Source organism: Equus quagga, chromosome 6, assembly GCF_021613505.1.
Source record: "Equus quagga isolate Etosha38 chromosome 6, UCLA_HA_Equagga_1.0, whole genome shotgun sequence".
NCBI lineage: Eukaryota > Metazoa > Chordata > Mammalia > Perissodactyla > Equidae > Equus > Equus quagga.
Genome location: NC_060272.1, coordinates 89,507,330 through 89,521,010, shown reverse-complemented (window position 1 = coordinate 89,521,010; position 13,681 = coordinate 89,507,330). Strand labels below are relative to the sequence as shown.

Here is a 13,681-nt window from a genome sequence, read left to right as displayed (position 1 = left end):
GCGTGCTCCGCTTCAGGCGGCCCAGTGTTTCATTGGTTCGAATCCTGGGCACGGACATGGCACTGCTCATCAAACCATGCTGAGGCAGCATCCCACATGCCACAACTAGAAGGACCCACAAGAAAGAATATACAACTATGTACTGGGGGGCTTTGGGGAGAAAAAGGAAAAAAAATAAAATCTTAAAAAAAAAAAGTCTTAGTTTATAAACTTTTCCCTCCATGACCCTGTGCTCTCCCTCCCCATATAGATAACCATTTTTGTTTATTTTTATTTATCTTTCCATGAAAAAATAAATATCTATTATTATACTTAGTTTCAAAAATATGTATACTCATATACATATGTATGTGTGTATATATATATGTATATATATATATACGTATACACACACACACACACACACACTGATCTATTAATATAATCAATATAATCATGTTACTTACTCCTTGGCCTAGAACTGTTCAATGAATTTCCATTATTTTTAGGATTAAAAAAAAAAACAACTTCTAATAGTCTCCATGACCTGGCATCTGTGTACTTGACCACTTCATTTTTAACCAAGCCACTCTCTTTTACCCTCTGTACTGCAGCCACATTGGACTTCTTTCAGTTCCCTGAATATACTCTATTCCTTCCTGCTTTAGGGTGCTGCTTTCACACACTGTTCCCTCTGTTTGGAAGGCTCTCTCCTCTCTGGTTCCCCTTTCAATTTAGATAATTTCTACTTACTCTTCAGATTTAAAGTTCATTTCCTCAGAGAAATATTCTCTGTCTCATTAGATTAGATTAGATCCTCATGTTATGTATTTTCTTAATATCCCATACTTTTCCACAGTATTTATCAGAATTTTAATTTTAAAATTTTAATGGAAAATTTCCAACTTAGAAAAAGTTGAGAGAATAGTATAATAAATCCCTGCATTTCTATCACCCAGTTTTAACAATTGTCAACTGAAGGTCAATCTTCTTTGAACTATACATGATCCTCTAATTATTTTGAAGGAAATCTCAGACATCATAAGATTTAATCACTAATATTTTAGTATCATAATTATCATTTAATAATTCATTGTGACCTCTGTTGTACAATGACTATCTCTATTGCTAAAATGTAAATTCCATGAGCTTAGGGATGTGACTGTCTTGTTCATTGCCGCATTCCCAGGGCCTAGCTCAGTACTGTGAAAATAATGATAGATATTTGAATGAATGAATGAATGAAATGTTACTAGATTACTAGAGATAATAGGAATATGCATTTAGTGTATTTAGAGTTGAACACAGCATTTGTCATGTTCTCCCATAGAATCTTTGTTAACAATGTTAGCTAGAATTAAGAACAGTTAAATGGACCCATTTCTTGTTGACTGATTGTATCAAAATGGATTAATGAGATTGTGGTTCTTAGTAGCATGTCAGAGGGCTCTCCCCATGATCTGCTCTTGTTCCACGATGTTTTTTATCAATGACTTGAATAAATAGAGAAAGGACATTTTTTTCAAATATGAGAAGGATTTTCAAATACTGGATAACAGAATCAGAATCCAGAAATGATTTTGATAGCCTTAGGGTGACAGACAGAAGCCAGTGAGATAAATTTAATAGTAATAACTTAAAATTCTTATACTTAGGGCCAAAAAACATAGTTGCAGAAGCTTACAATGGGAGGAAATGTGGATTAGCAGCCACATTTCTTAAAATACCTAATGTATTAAAAATATCTGGTTTCCACAATGTAATGTAGCCACTATGAAATGTAATAGTGGCCTTAGATTTTATTACTAGAGGGCAGCATCTATAAGGAATGGGGTGCTCACTCCGCTTTTGTCTTGTTAATTAGATGGCACCAGGAGTGTAGTCTTTTATTACAGGCAGAAGAGACTTGACACTGTGTTAGGGAGGAAGTGGTTGAAGAGCTGAGAGTATTTATCTTATGGAAGCTAGGCCTGACCAATGTTAAAAAAATTTTTTTTTAATTAATTCAAAATTGGGAGACATAATTTTCTTGATAAATTGGAGGATCTAGTGGGCTTGAGCTGCATGGTGGCAATTGTCTAGAGCTACTTCACTGCTCTCTCCTTTGGCTAGGGCTCCCACTCTCCAATTTACCTGAGCTCCCACCTTCTCTGCTGTTTAACGTGCTGCTGTCTTCACTCATTTATGTATCTTCCTTGGCCTTGTAGGTATTTGAATTTGCAACTCCTGGATAAGCTAGTTCTGTAAGGCCTGTCAGGGAGGAACCAGTGCCACTGAGACAAAGGTCATGGGGGTGGATTTTGGCAAAGGTAGGAAGTCCTATCAACCAGGACTGCTCAAATGCTGCACGAGCTGCCTTGAGCTTCAGGAGTCTCATAAATTCCCAGCACCCTCCCCTCACCTTTCTTTTCCTTTCCTCCCTTCTTTGCTTGCTTCCTTCTTTTCCTCCTTCTCCTTCTTCCTTCAAAACAATCATGCCCATAAGCAAATAGATTTCTTGAAATACATATTTATGTGCCTTATAAGTACATATTTCTTAGAATTTTAGCTCACTTTTCTTTCTGTGGCTGTCCCTTGTGTGTTTATCTGGATGGACATGGTCCTGAACTGCAATAAAGTGTAAGATTCTCATCTGAGGGTACACTTAAAAATCATGTGTAAAAATATAGATACCTTGTTGTCCCACCCCCACCCCAGGAGATCTGACTCACCAGGTCCCTGGAATGGCCCCTGGCATCTGTAGATTTAACAAGCCCTTAGGGGATTTGGAATCTCCTTGGAACCACTGCCACAGGGATTATGATTATGTCTGCACGGTACCTGGATCGCTGGATTCTTCCTATATTTTGCAGTTACTAGATGTGGAGAACCCCTAATAAAGCAAAACCAAATGCCATAAAGGAATATGGCACCTGTTGCTTATGGAACCTATAGCCTAGGTAATAAAACAAGTAGAAGACAGGAAAGATTCTGAGAAAGTGAGACCACTCTGGAGTTGGGTGGGTTCAGGAAGGCTTCAGAAGGAGAGTGGTCCCAAATGGAAGCCTGAAGAAGTATAGTATTTGGATGAGTGGAGGAAAAGAGGAGAGGATGTTTGCAGCAGGCGAATGTCATAAGAAAAGGCATGGACACAAATTGAGCCTGACTTTTTCAAGAGACGTTGATGAGACTTGCCTGCCTCAGTGGAGAGGAGGGTTCATTGGGAAATTGGATAGACAAGGGAAGTCCTGTGGTGAAGATTCTGGGTGCCAGGTGGGAAGTTTGCACTTGGAGTCAGAGAAACCTGAACTTCAATCTTGCCTCCAGTCCTTGCTACCAACCTTGCTACCTTGTGATTTTAGATAGGTTGTCTGTCTTCCCAGAGCCTGTTTTTTCCTGTAAAATGGGGTTAACACCATTACTCCTGAAGGGTTTTGGGGAAATAAATAAGATAGCAGTGCCTGCCACAGCGTAGTGCTCAGTACATTGAGTTATGGCCATTATTGACCCAGCGATGGTGAAGGTAACTGCCGAGGGTCCTGGAGCAGGTGGTTGCAGGCTGGCGGTGATGTGTTGTGAAGGTGACACAGGTGTGGAGGGAGGACAGACTTAGTCACTTTCATGAGAAGATAATTCAAACTGGATATTTGACATCATAAGGGTATTGGGCTGACACTGCCCGGGACCACGTAAAGCTGCTGAGTACCTGCCATGCTCAGAGAATCAATGCTCTTGCCTCTCTTGCATTAGCTCTTTAAAATCCCCACAGAACAAGCCGGTGGTGAGTTGGAGGCCCATAAAAAAGGATCCCATTTGTTGAGTACTGTGCTAAGTGATTTACATGCATTCCACATGATTATGAAAATGAAAGAAAACTTAGGGATTTTCAGACTAATGAAAATATTTTCTATTTTTTCTAAAATTTGTTTTTCTTAAATAATGAACAGCTTAACTGCATTTGTAAGATACATGCAAGGTTTAAAGAATGATGATAAAGCAAACATTGGTGTCCCCACTTATAGCTGAAGAACTAGATCCCTTGGAACACTCCTTCCCAGTTCCACTTCCCTCCTTCAGAAGGAACCATTACCCTGCGTTTTGTGTTTAGCATTTTCTTGCTTTTGGCTTTAATTTTACCATTCTGTCTGTATTCTTAAATAATATCTTAAAGATTTTATTTTTTTCCTTTTTCTCCCCAAAGCCCCCCGGTACATAGTTGTATATTCTTCGTTGTGGGTCCTTCTAGTTGTGGCATGTGGGACGCTGCCTCAGCATGGTTTGATGAGCAGTGCCATGTCCGTGCCCAGGATTCGAACCAACGAAACACTGGGCCGCCTGCAGCAGAGCACGCGAACTTAACCACTCAGCCACGAGGCCAGCCCCAAGTATTCTTAAATAATATCTTGTTTAGTGTTGCATGTTTTAGTTAAAAGCATTAACTTATATAAAGTTAATTACTTAAGTGGAATCATACAATATGTACTTCTGTTTCTTGCCTTTTCACCCTCAACATTATAATCCTGAGATTCATCCATGTTGATGTGTGTAACAATAGTTTATTAGTTTTGCTGCATAATATTTCATTGTGGGGAAAGACCACATTTTATACATCCCTGCATCCACGGGCATTCAGGTTGTTTCCAGTGTTTTGCTTTTACAAATGTTATTGCTATGAATATCCTTGTACAGGTCTTGGTGCACACGTGTAATCATTTTCAGGGTGTGTGCTTATGTGTCAGTTAATTTTAGGTTGGGATATACCTCCGCTCTATTACCCCCTGCGCCCCTGACTTCTCATGCATTCAAAATTGAAGAGGTAAGGCATAGGAAAGGTCTTAACTGACTGTTGTTCCCAAGCCTTTGTTTAAGGCTAATTCTGTCTGAACTTCTTGGGGTGCGTTAGTGGTTTCTTCAGAGACCACCCTCCACCTCCCCTTGCTGGGGATCTCCACTTGCAGGTGCCCTGAGAGAGGTGAACAGACCTCCTCTGGCTGATCATTTATGAGTACCTCAATAACCCCTGGACATCTGTCTGTACATCATTAGCATCTTTCTGCTGAGATTGTCACACTATTCCAGGTGGCCCTTATTGGCAATATCCAAGACTGCCCCACACCTGCTTGTCCTCCCACTACATTTCCCCTGCCACCCTTTACCCCCATAATGGGAGAATGTCAGATGCTTGACAGAAAATGGAAGGTGAAGCATTTTCAAAAGTTTTAAGATTATTTGAATTCATTCCAGTTATTATTTTAATTGTCTCATACATTGTTGTTGGGGGCAATACCTATTAAAAATGAAAATGTTGTATGACCTTTGACCTAACAATTTCACTTACAGTATTTTGTCCTACAGATATATCTACACAAGTTTGAAGACATATATATAAGATTAGTCATTGGCACATTGCTTGGAAAGCAAAAACTGGAAACAACTGAAATGTCTATCAACAGGGAGTGCATCCATGCAGGATTGTATTATGCAGTCCTTAAAAATGAATAAGGTATGTTTCATAGAAATAAACTCCAAATACATTGTTAAGTGAACAAAAGTAATTTGGAGAAAAATGTAGGTAGTATGCTACCATTTAAGTGTGCTGAAGTTTCTAAGGGGCATGTATCCTTGTAAATACATAGAACATATCTGGGTAGATATATAGCAAACTGACAACACTGGCTGCTTCTGAGAAGGGGAATTGAAGGTATGGTGGTCAGGGGTGGGAGGACAACCTACCTTTTACTGTATATAATATACTATTTTGTATTTTTGAATTATTCTTTTTACTATGTACATTATTTTAGAAAAATATGCATTAATTTTGAAAAATCATTTTTTGAACAAAAGAAAATAAGTCCTATTTGAATATTAGACCTACTGTGATAATATTTGTCTTCTGTAACATTGGACATCTGCAATCTTAACTTGTCAATATTTTTTCCACAATGACTGGGAGAACAGTATTTACAATATAATAAATAGATATGTCCAAAAATGAAAGATAACTATATATTGAGCACACTGAGTTTGGGATGTCAATAGGACAGACAGATGTCCAACAGGCAGTTGGAAATGTGGACTGCAGCTCTAGTTAGGACTGAAGAATGGTACAAGATTGAGTAAAATTCCCAAAGGAGAGAACGTAGAAAGAAGAGAAACGGGCCATGGACATAACCAAAGGGAGTACTTACATTTGAGGTCAGGAGAAGACAGAGGAATCAGAGAAAGACAAATCAGAGAAAGAGAGGTAGATCTGAGAGTGAATAACATTATAAAAAATCATGGGAGAAGATAGTATGGAGAATTAAGAGTTGTTGATAGTGATTTGCTGCAGAGAGTTTGAGGAGGATCAAAACTGAGAAAAAGCTGTTGGATTTGATCTTTCAGTGGTGGTCAAGAGATAATTTTTTGCACATGGTGAGCATGCGTATGGTTAGATGGTGAGAAAATGGAGGCTGTGAGAAAGAAACTTGGTAGTGAAGGGAAGGAGGGAGGAACAGGAATGTAGTTCAAGGGGTAGCCTGGTGAGTAGAGGTGATGTGTGTGTGTGTATATTTTAAGACGGGAAGCACTTCAACACATTTATACATTGGCAGGAGGAAGTCACAGAAGAAAGAGTGAAGATGTAATGCAATGTGGTCAGGTTGGGGGGATTGTTGATGAAGTAAGGCCCCAGAGAATGGATGACAATGAGGGCCACAAGAGGGGGCTTTCACCTTGGAACAGAGGAGGATCACCTCTTTTTTTTTTTTTCTTGGTATCAATTGCTTGTATTTATTTCAGAACACAATATGCTATTCAAACCCATGGATGATACCAAATTATAACCCTGTTTAAATATCTCTAGGATATTTTATTTTGCAAGTATAGATTCTAAAAATCATAAAACTAGACAGATTAATAATACAACACATATCCAACTTAGATTTAAAATGTAGGTCATGGTTCTTGTTTACTCTGTCCTTCTGTTAAAGACATTACAAAGATACATATTCAGAAGACCACCCTGCTATTCTCTCCTGAGGAGGCTATATGCAAGTTGACAAGAAGTACCCTAATACTTATAGATACAGCTGTTATCAAAAGGGTCTTTCTCTGATTTTACCAAAGAGAAATACTCAAAATCTTATTCTTTATGACTATTGACATGATTTAACTACATTACTGTGGCACATGGTATTACTATTTTTACTACTATAGCAAGTTCTAGTTTTCTCAAGGCCTTTGCCTCAACTTTTCTGGAAATAAAGCTTAAATATCATTTATTTCAAACTTTCAAATTAAAATATTATCCTCATACATGCATGTACCTGGCTGATATATTTGCGTGTATTCTTTCCAATTTCAGGCTAGGCAAAGACGTACTTTTAGAGCTGTATTAATGTGTCAAAGCAAAAGATAACCCAACATGATACCAAGAGAAGTTGTGACCTTCCATGTAGTGTTTGATAGAGAAAACATTGATTTTGACACCCTATCTTATTTTATTCAAATAGCAGTCTGGTCACACATAGTCCAAGAACACTCAAATAATAAACCAAATATAATCAGATGTTAAAGATTGGTTTCCAAAAATTATGGCCAATGATGCCATGCTTGCCTATAATCTAGATGAAATAAAACCACCAAACCATGCAACACAGCTTCCTTAACTGTGAGCTGTTTGAAGCTACTAGTTTGAGCTCTAGTGACTATTATTTACAGCTCAGAATAGCTGTAGGAATCTCAGCAGGGGTTGGAGGAACCTGTTCAATACTGACATAGTGCTAAAATGTGCCCAATCGAGGCTTTAAGTCAGTCACAGCGGCGTTTACCAGGCCTGGAGCTTCTCTGGAAGGTTATGGACAAATTGGGCCATGACTCTAGGATGGAAAAATCCATTGCCTAGAACTGGAGGGTCACCTCTTTCTCTGTGACAGTAGTGAAGGAAGGGAGGAAGGGAAAGAGACAAATAAGTGGTGTTAGTGTGGAATCATGTCCATGGTTTGAATACAGGAATGAACCAGATCATCTGCGGAGAATAAGGAGACCAAAATAAAAGGGGGTTTTACAGATATAGAATACTCTTGTAAATTTTATAATTAGAAAAGATGTGGAAGAGTTTTCCTTAATTTAGCAAAGCAGGTGGTTTGCAGCAGCATGATGTAATGGAAAGAACATTAACTTTGGGGCTAGAAAGACCCGAATTGAATTCTGGCTTTATTCCTTTTTAGCAAGTTACCAAATTGATCTTTCTCAATTTCTTCCTAGTGAAATGGAGACACCAGTACCTGCTTTGTCAGGTAGTTATGCGGATTCAATGAGAGGACATGTTAGTTAATTTCAGTTCCAACAAACATTTATTAATCTCTTATTGTGTGCTGGATAATCCACAAGGTCTGTGTCTTCAAGGAGTTTGATGTCTAGGACAGAATTCACTTCTCCTTTCTTCCCTTTTGGGACAAAATATCAACTTTTGCAGAATTGTGAGAGGACTTGCTAACTACTTCCCTATCCGTGTGGTTTTAAATACTAATCAGATCCTGCCTGCAGGTACCATTCCAGTCCATCTGGAGTTAGCCACTAACACTGGGTGAGCCACTTCTCCAAGGCAGTGTGCCACTATTCTGGCCCCTTACCCACTGGCCAGTGGGCTTGGCAGAGGGAACCCTTTGCAGCTGCCAGTCATGAGGCATGAATGGCCTTGGACTACTGACCCCTTCAGTGGTGATTCGGCCTGTCTCATTCTTATCTCTGTAATAAGCTTGATGTGTATTTTTTTTTCCAGTCTTCTTTTTGTTGTTGTTGTTGTTAGCAGCTAAATGTAGGATCATTTAGCTTTCAGACAGTCTCCCAGAGGGAAATGATCCCAGACCGAAGATCTGAGAACAACTGACCACAATTATGAACAGTAATGAAATTCATCCATTTATAATCTCCATTACTTTTAGGGAGAACAAGTAAAAACATACGTCCTTGATTAGAGAGATTGGAATTAATTGTAATGATTGGACTTGGAGTGTGAGTCTAGAGAAATATTAAATTAAATTCTAACAGAAGTGCTTTGGCAAAAGGATTATAAATTAAAGCTTTAATATGTGTACTCTAGTTGCTTAAGAGATTGTAACATCATTTAAGCATTTAATGATAGTGAATTTGTTCCCATGTCATCTGTGGTTTGTGTTGAAGATCAGCACATGCAGATCAGAATTGGGTTAATTAAAGCTCATCACCAAGGAAAGGACAAAATATTCTGACCAGTTCCTGAATTGTGTAATAGATATCTTTCCCTCCTTTAGTCCTTTTCCAGTGCAGCAAAGCTTTTAAAGTCTTATGGTGGATAAGTAAGGATTAGGTTGGCTCCATATCTAGGACCATGTAAATACCAACTTTTCAAAGTTGGCAATAGGAAGTTCATAGATATGTCTTTGTCATATATGTGACCTTTCAGTTCTTCCGGGCAGGCAAATCTGTTTTCCACAGGACTGATCTGTTGTCCTGGTTGTCAGCCTTATGTGAGAATTAGCACAGTGTCACGGGCGTCAGTGGAATGTTCCAGCTGACTTTTGTTAGGCCTTTGAAGAAAGATGGAAAACAGCAAGAACAACAGAAAACAATTGGCAAGTGCCAAGGTACCTTCAGTGGTTAACAAAAATTTTCTTGGAGCAGCCCTGGTGGCCTAGCGGTTAAGGTTGGCATGCTCTGCTTTGGCGGCCTGGGCGTGGACCTACACCATTTGTCTATGGGTGGCCATGCTGTGGTGGCGGCTCACATGCAAAAAAAGAAGAAGACTGGCAACAAATGTTAGCTCAGGGCAAATCTTCCTCAGCAGAAAAAAAAAAAAAAAGACAAAAAAGGAAAAACCACTTTTCTTTAGGCACTTTGTGATTCTGTTAAAATAGAAGCAGACCCAAAATTAACTTGCTTTGAGTGAGAGTGCATGAAAGGTGCTCACTCAGCACAGGGCCAGTGCTCAATAAATGCAAGCTCTTATTACCATTATTTTTATTATTTGGAATGAATGCCACCTATTTCTCCTGCTTTTGTCCTCACAAGCATCTCTTACTCTGAACCTCAATGGTATGAAGGTAAACAACATTCATTCTCTTTTTTGAGGACAGGCTGCCTGATGTTGAAGGTCATAGGACACAGTCAGCAACCCTGGAAGTCTTACTTCAGATTCTGGGTAATTTTGCTGGGTCAGCACAGCCTTCCAAACTGGCAGCTGCCTGGAAGATTGAGGTCATGTTCTGCATTGGCTTATGCTGGGGAATTACTATGCACAGCCAACAATCTTCCCTGGCAGTAAGAAGTGGAGAGCAGCCCGGGACCCCACTTAACAGCATTCCTTTAAAAGATGCCGTCATAAGCCAGAATTTAAATGCTGCACTAACAAAGGAGCCAGCTTTTGAATAGTCAAGGTATTCTGTCAACAAAGCATCATTATTCAGGCCAAGCTAGGACTGCTACATATACAGTTCTGTTCAACTCACCTTGTGGGTAGAAGAGAAGAATTTGGAACTTTTATAGCTTCTAAATCAACTCTTATTTCAATGCAGATGGCTCCTTGTTCTAAATAAGATCTTTTATATTCTTGTGCTTTAGACTTGGCATTTTTGACTGCCTGATGGACATTTCCATTTGGATTTCCAGCTGTTAACATCTGTTCCCAGCCTCCTTATTTCTATTTATGCTATCACCATTACTGTTACTTTATTTATTATAGAGGTAAAATTGGTTTATAACACTATATAAATCTCAGATGTACATCATTAGATTTCGACTTCTCTAGTTTCCATTTGTCTCTGTACAAATGTCCCCCGTTACCCTCTCCTCATCTCCTTTCTCCCTGGGAACCACCACTCTGTTCTCTGTATCTATGTGTTTGTCTGTTTGATTGTTTGTTTGTATATCTTCCACTTATGAGTGAAATCATATGGTATTTGTCTTTCTCCATCTGATTTATTTCGCCTAGCATCATATTCTCAAGGTCCATCCATTTTGTTGCAAATAGCAAGACGTCATCTTTTTTTTATGATCAATGGTATTCCATTGTATATATACCACATCTTCTTTATCCATTCATTCATCTATGGCCCCTTAGGTTGTTTCCAAGTCTTGGCTCTTGTGAACAATGCTGCAATGAACATAGAGGTGCATACATCTTTTCAAATTAGTGTTTTCGTGTTTTTGGATAAATACCCAGGAGTGGAGTAGCTGGATCAGATGGTAGTTATATTTTTAATTTTTTGAGGAATATCCATACTGTTTTCCATAGTGTCTGCACCAATTTACATTATCACCAGTAGTGTACGAGAGTTTCTTTTTCTCCGCATCCTCTCCAGCACTTGTTATTTCTTGTCTTTTTAGTAATAGCCATTCTGATGGGCATGAGGTGATATCTCATTGTAGTTTTGATTTGCATTTCCCTAATTAGTGATGTTGAACATCTTTTCACATAAATGGTGTTGGGAAAACTGGACAGCTATGTGCAAAAGAATGAAAGCAGACCATTATCTTACACCATACACAAAAATTACCTCAAAATGGATTAAAGACTTGAAGATAAGACCTGAAACTGTAAAACTCCTAGAAGAAAATATAGTCAGTACACTCTTTGACATCAGTCTTAGCCGTACCTTTTTGAATATGTCTCCTCAGGCAAGGGAAACAAAAGAAAAAATAAACAATGGGATTACATCAAACCAGAAAGCTTCTCATGGCAAAGGAAACCATTAACAAAATGAAAAGACAGCTTACCAACTGGGAGAAGATATCTACAAATCATATATCTGATAAGGGGTTAATATCCAAAATATATAAAGAACTCATATAACTCAACAACAAGAAAACAAACAATCCAATTAAAAAGTGGGCAGAAGATCTGAACAGACATTTTTCCATATCTTCCAAGAAGATATACACATGGCTAACAGGCACATGAAGAGATGTTATCATTGTCAAGATATTGGATATGTAATGGTTAAGATTGAGGGCTTGGGAGGCTGACTGCCTGGTTTCAAATCCCTGCTGGCCTACTTGCTAGGTATGTGGACTTGGGCAAGTTATTTGACTTTTTGGTGCCTTAATTATCTCATCTGTATAATGGGGATAATAATAACATATCCTTCATCAGGTTGTTGTAAGCATTGAGTTAAATTGCTTAGACCAGTGCCTGGCACATAGTCAGTGTTTGTATCAGTTTGGTTGTATTCGGCAATAAACATGTTTAGTTAACTTACATAACTAGAATTCTGGAAGTGGATAGTTCCAGGTTTGGTGCAGCAGTTCAGTGGTGCCACCAAAGACCCCATTTCTTTCTATCTTTCCCCTCTGCCATCTTTAGCCTGTTGGCTTTTCATCTTCATGATTATCTCATTATGGTCACCAGGCTGTTGCATCTCCAGGCATCACATTCACATTCAAGGCAGGAAGAAAGGAGAAGGGCAGGGCCAGCATCAACTGTCCCTTTCATCAGGAAAGCAAAAGCTTTCCCAGAAGCCTACCACAGGACTTCTCCCAACATCTGATTGCTAAGACTAAGTCACGTGTCCACCCTTGTCTGTGAAAGAGGCCAGGATAGTGACTATCTAGTTTCCAGCCTCTGTAATGGGAAGTGAGTAAAAAAGGAGAGGGTTGGGCATGTTGTTTAGGTAGCAAGACCACAGTGACTGCCACAGTGATTATTACTTATTAGCTATTATTGTTATTATTATTCGAGTTCCCGAAGTTAGAAATATTGACGTTATTTTTCATCCTCCTCTTCTTCTCTAGCAAACACTCAGTCACCAAGTTTAGTGATTCCTCCTGCTCAATGTTTTCCATGCCCACCCCTTCCTTTCCCTTCATACTATTCCAAAAGTTTCTCGTTTTTATTATCTCATGCATGGAAAAACGCAGGTTTTGTTCTGTATCCTCAATCTCCAGTTTCTCCATGCTGTTTCCTCTTGCACTCTACTAGATGAATCTTCATCAAACGCCTCTATCAGGACACTTTCTTGCCCCCAATCCCTCCCTATCGTCTACAGTAGTGATTCTTAAACTTCATTGCACATCAGAATCACCTGGAAAACTTGTCAAAAATCACTTGTCTCTTGAAAAGCAGGTGCTGAGGTTACAAATAATATATCCTCAAGGCATTCACATTATAATGGAAAAGATAGGTAAAATAATGGTAATTAAGGGTATCGTCATTTATGTTCTATGCTGCTCATTTGGCACATTAAATATATTGCTTTACATGAGATCCATTATTAGTTATCTTTTCATGATATAGAACTCTTGTCTCTTTCAGTAGATCAGCAATTCCTTGAAGGCAGAGATTACATAATACCACTCTGTTGCTCTCATTAGTCTTAAAACATTCAACAAAAAATTTATTGAATGAATCAGTGGTATTCATACAAAATATTCAATGAGTCCTTAATAAATGTTTGACAGATCCAACAAAAACATTGGAAAACCTTAGAGACACAAGATTCTATCCATGAGGTTAGATATATAGTGTGAAGTAACAGAACCACTTCTGGTTGAGAAATGGCTGTAGTGTGTGATAACAATGCAGCTAGATCTTGTATGCTTCAGATGGAAAGGTATAGTGTAGATTTACCATAAATGCAAAACTTCAAGTAGTGAAAGGGCATCAGTAACCAGTAATTCTATCAGTAATAGGATTAGTTTGATTATTGTGGAAGATACTACTCATTACATAATATTTTTTTCGAGGTACTTATGATACCCACTGGAG

General features: G+C 38.6%; 1 protein-coding gene across 2 annotated transcripts in view; it reads left to right on the top strand.

The window, feature by feature from the left end:
* RMI1 (RecQ mediated genome instability 1) overlaps positions 1 to 13,681 on the top strand; it is a 66,601-nt gene that overhangs the window by 50,674 nt on the left and 2,246 nt on the right. Inside the window, exon 6 of one of the 2 annotated variants that reach the window (XR_006889025.1) lies at positions 5,314 to 5,461. The exons of the other annotated variant lie outside the window; for it this stretch is intronic. The gene's annotated coding sequence lies outside the window, so the exon portion shown is untranslated. The remainder of the gene's footprint in view (positions 1 to 5,313; positions 5,462 to 13,681) is intronic. 2 annotated transcript variants of the gene reach the window in all.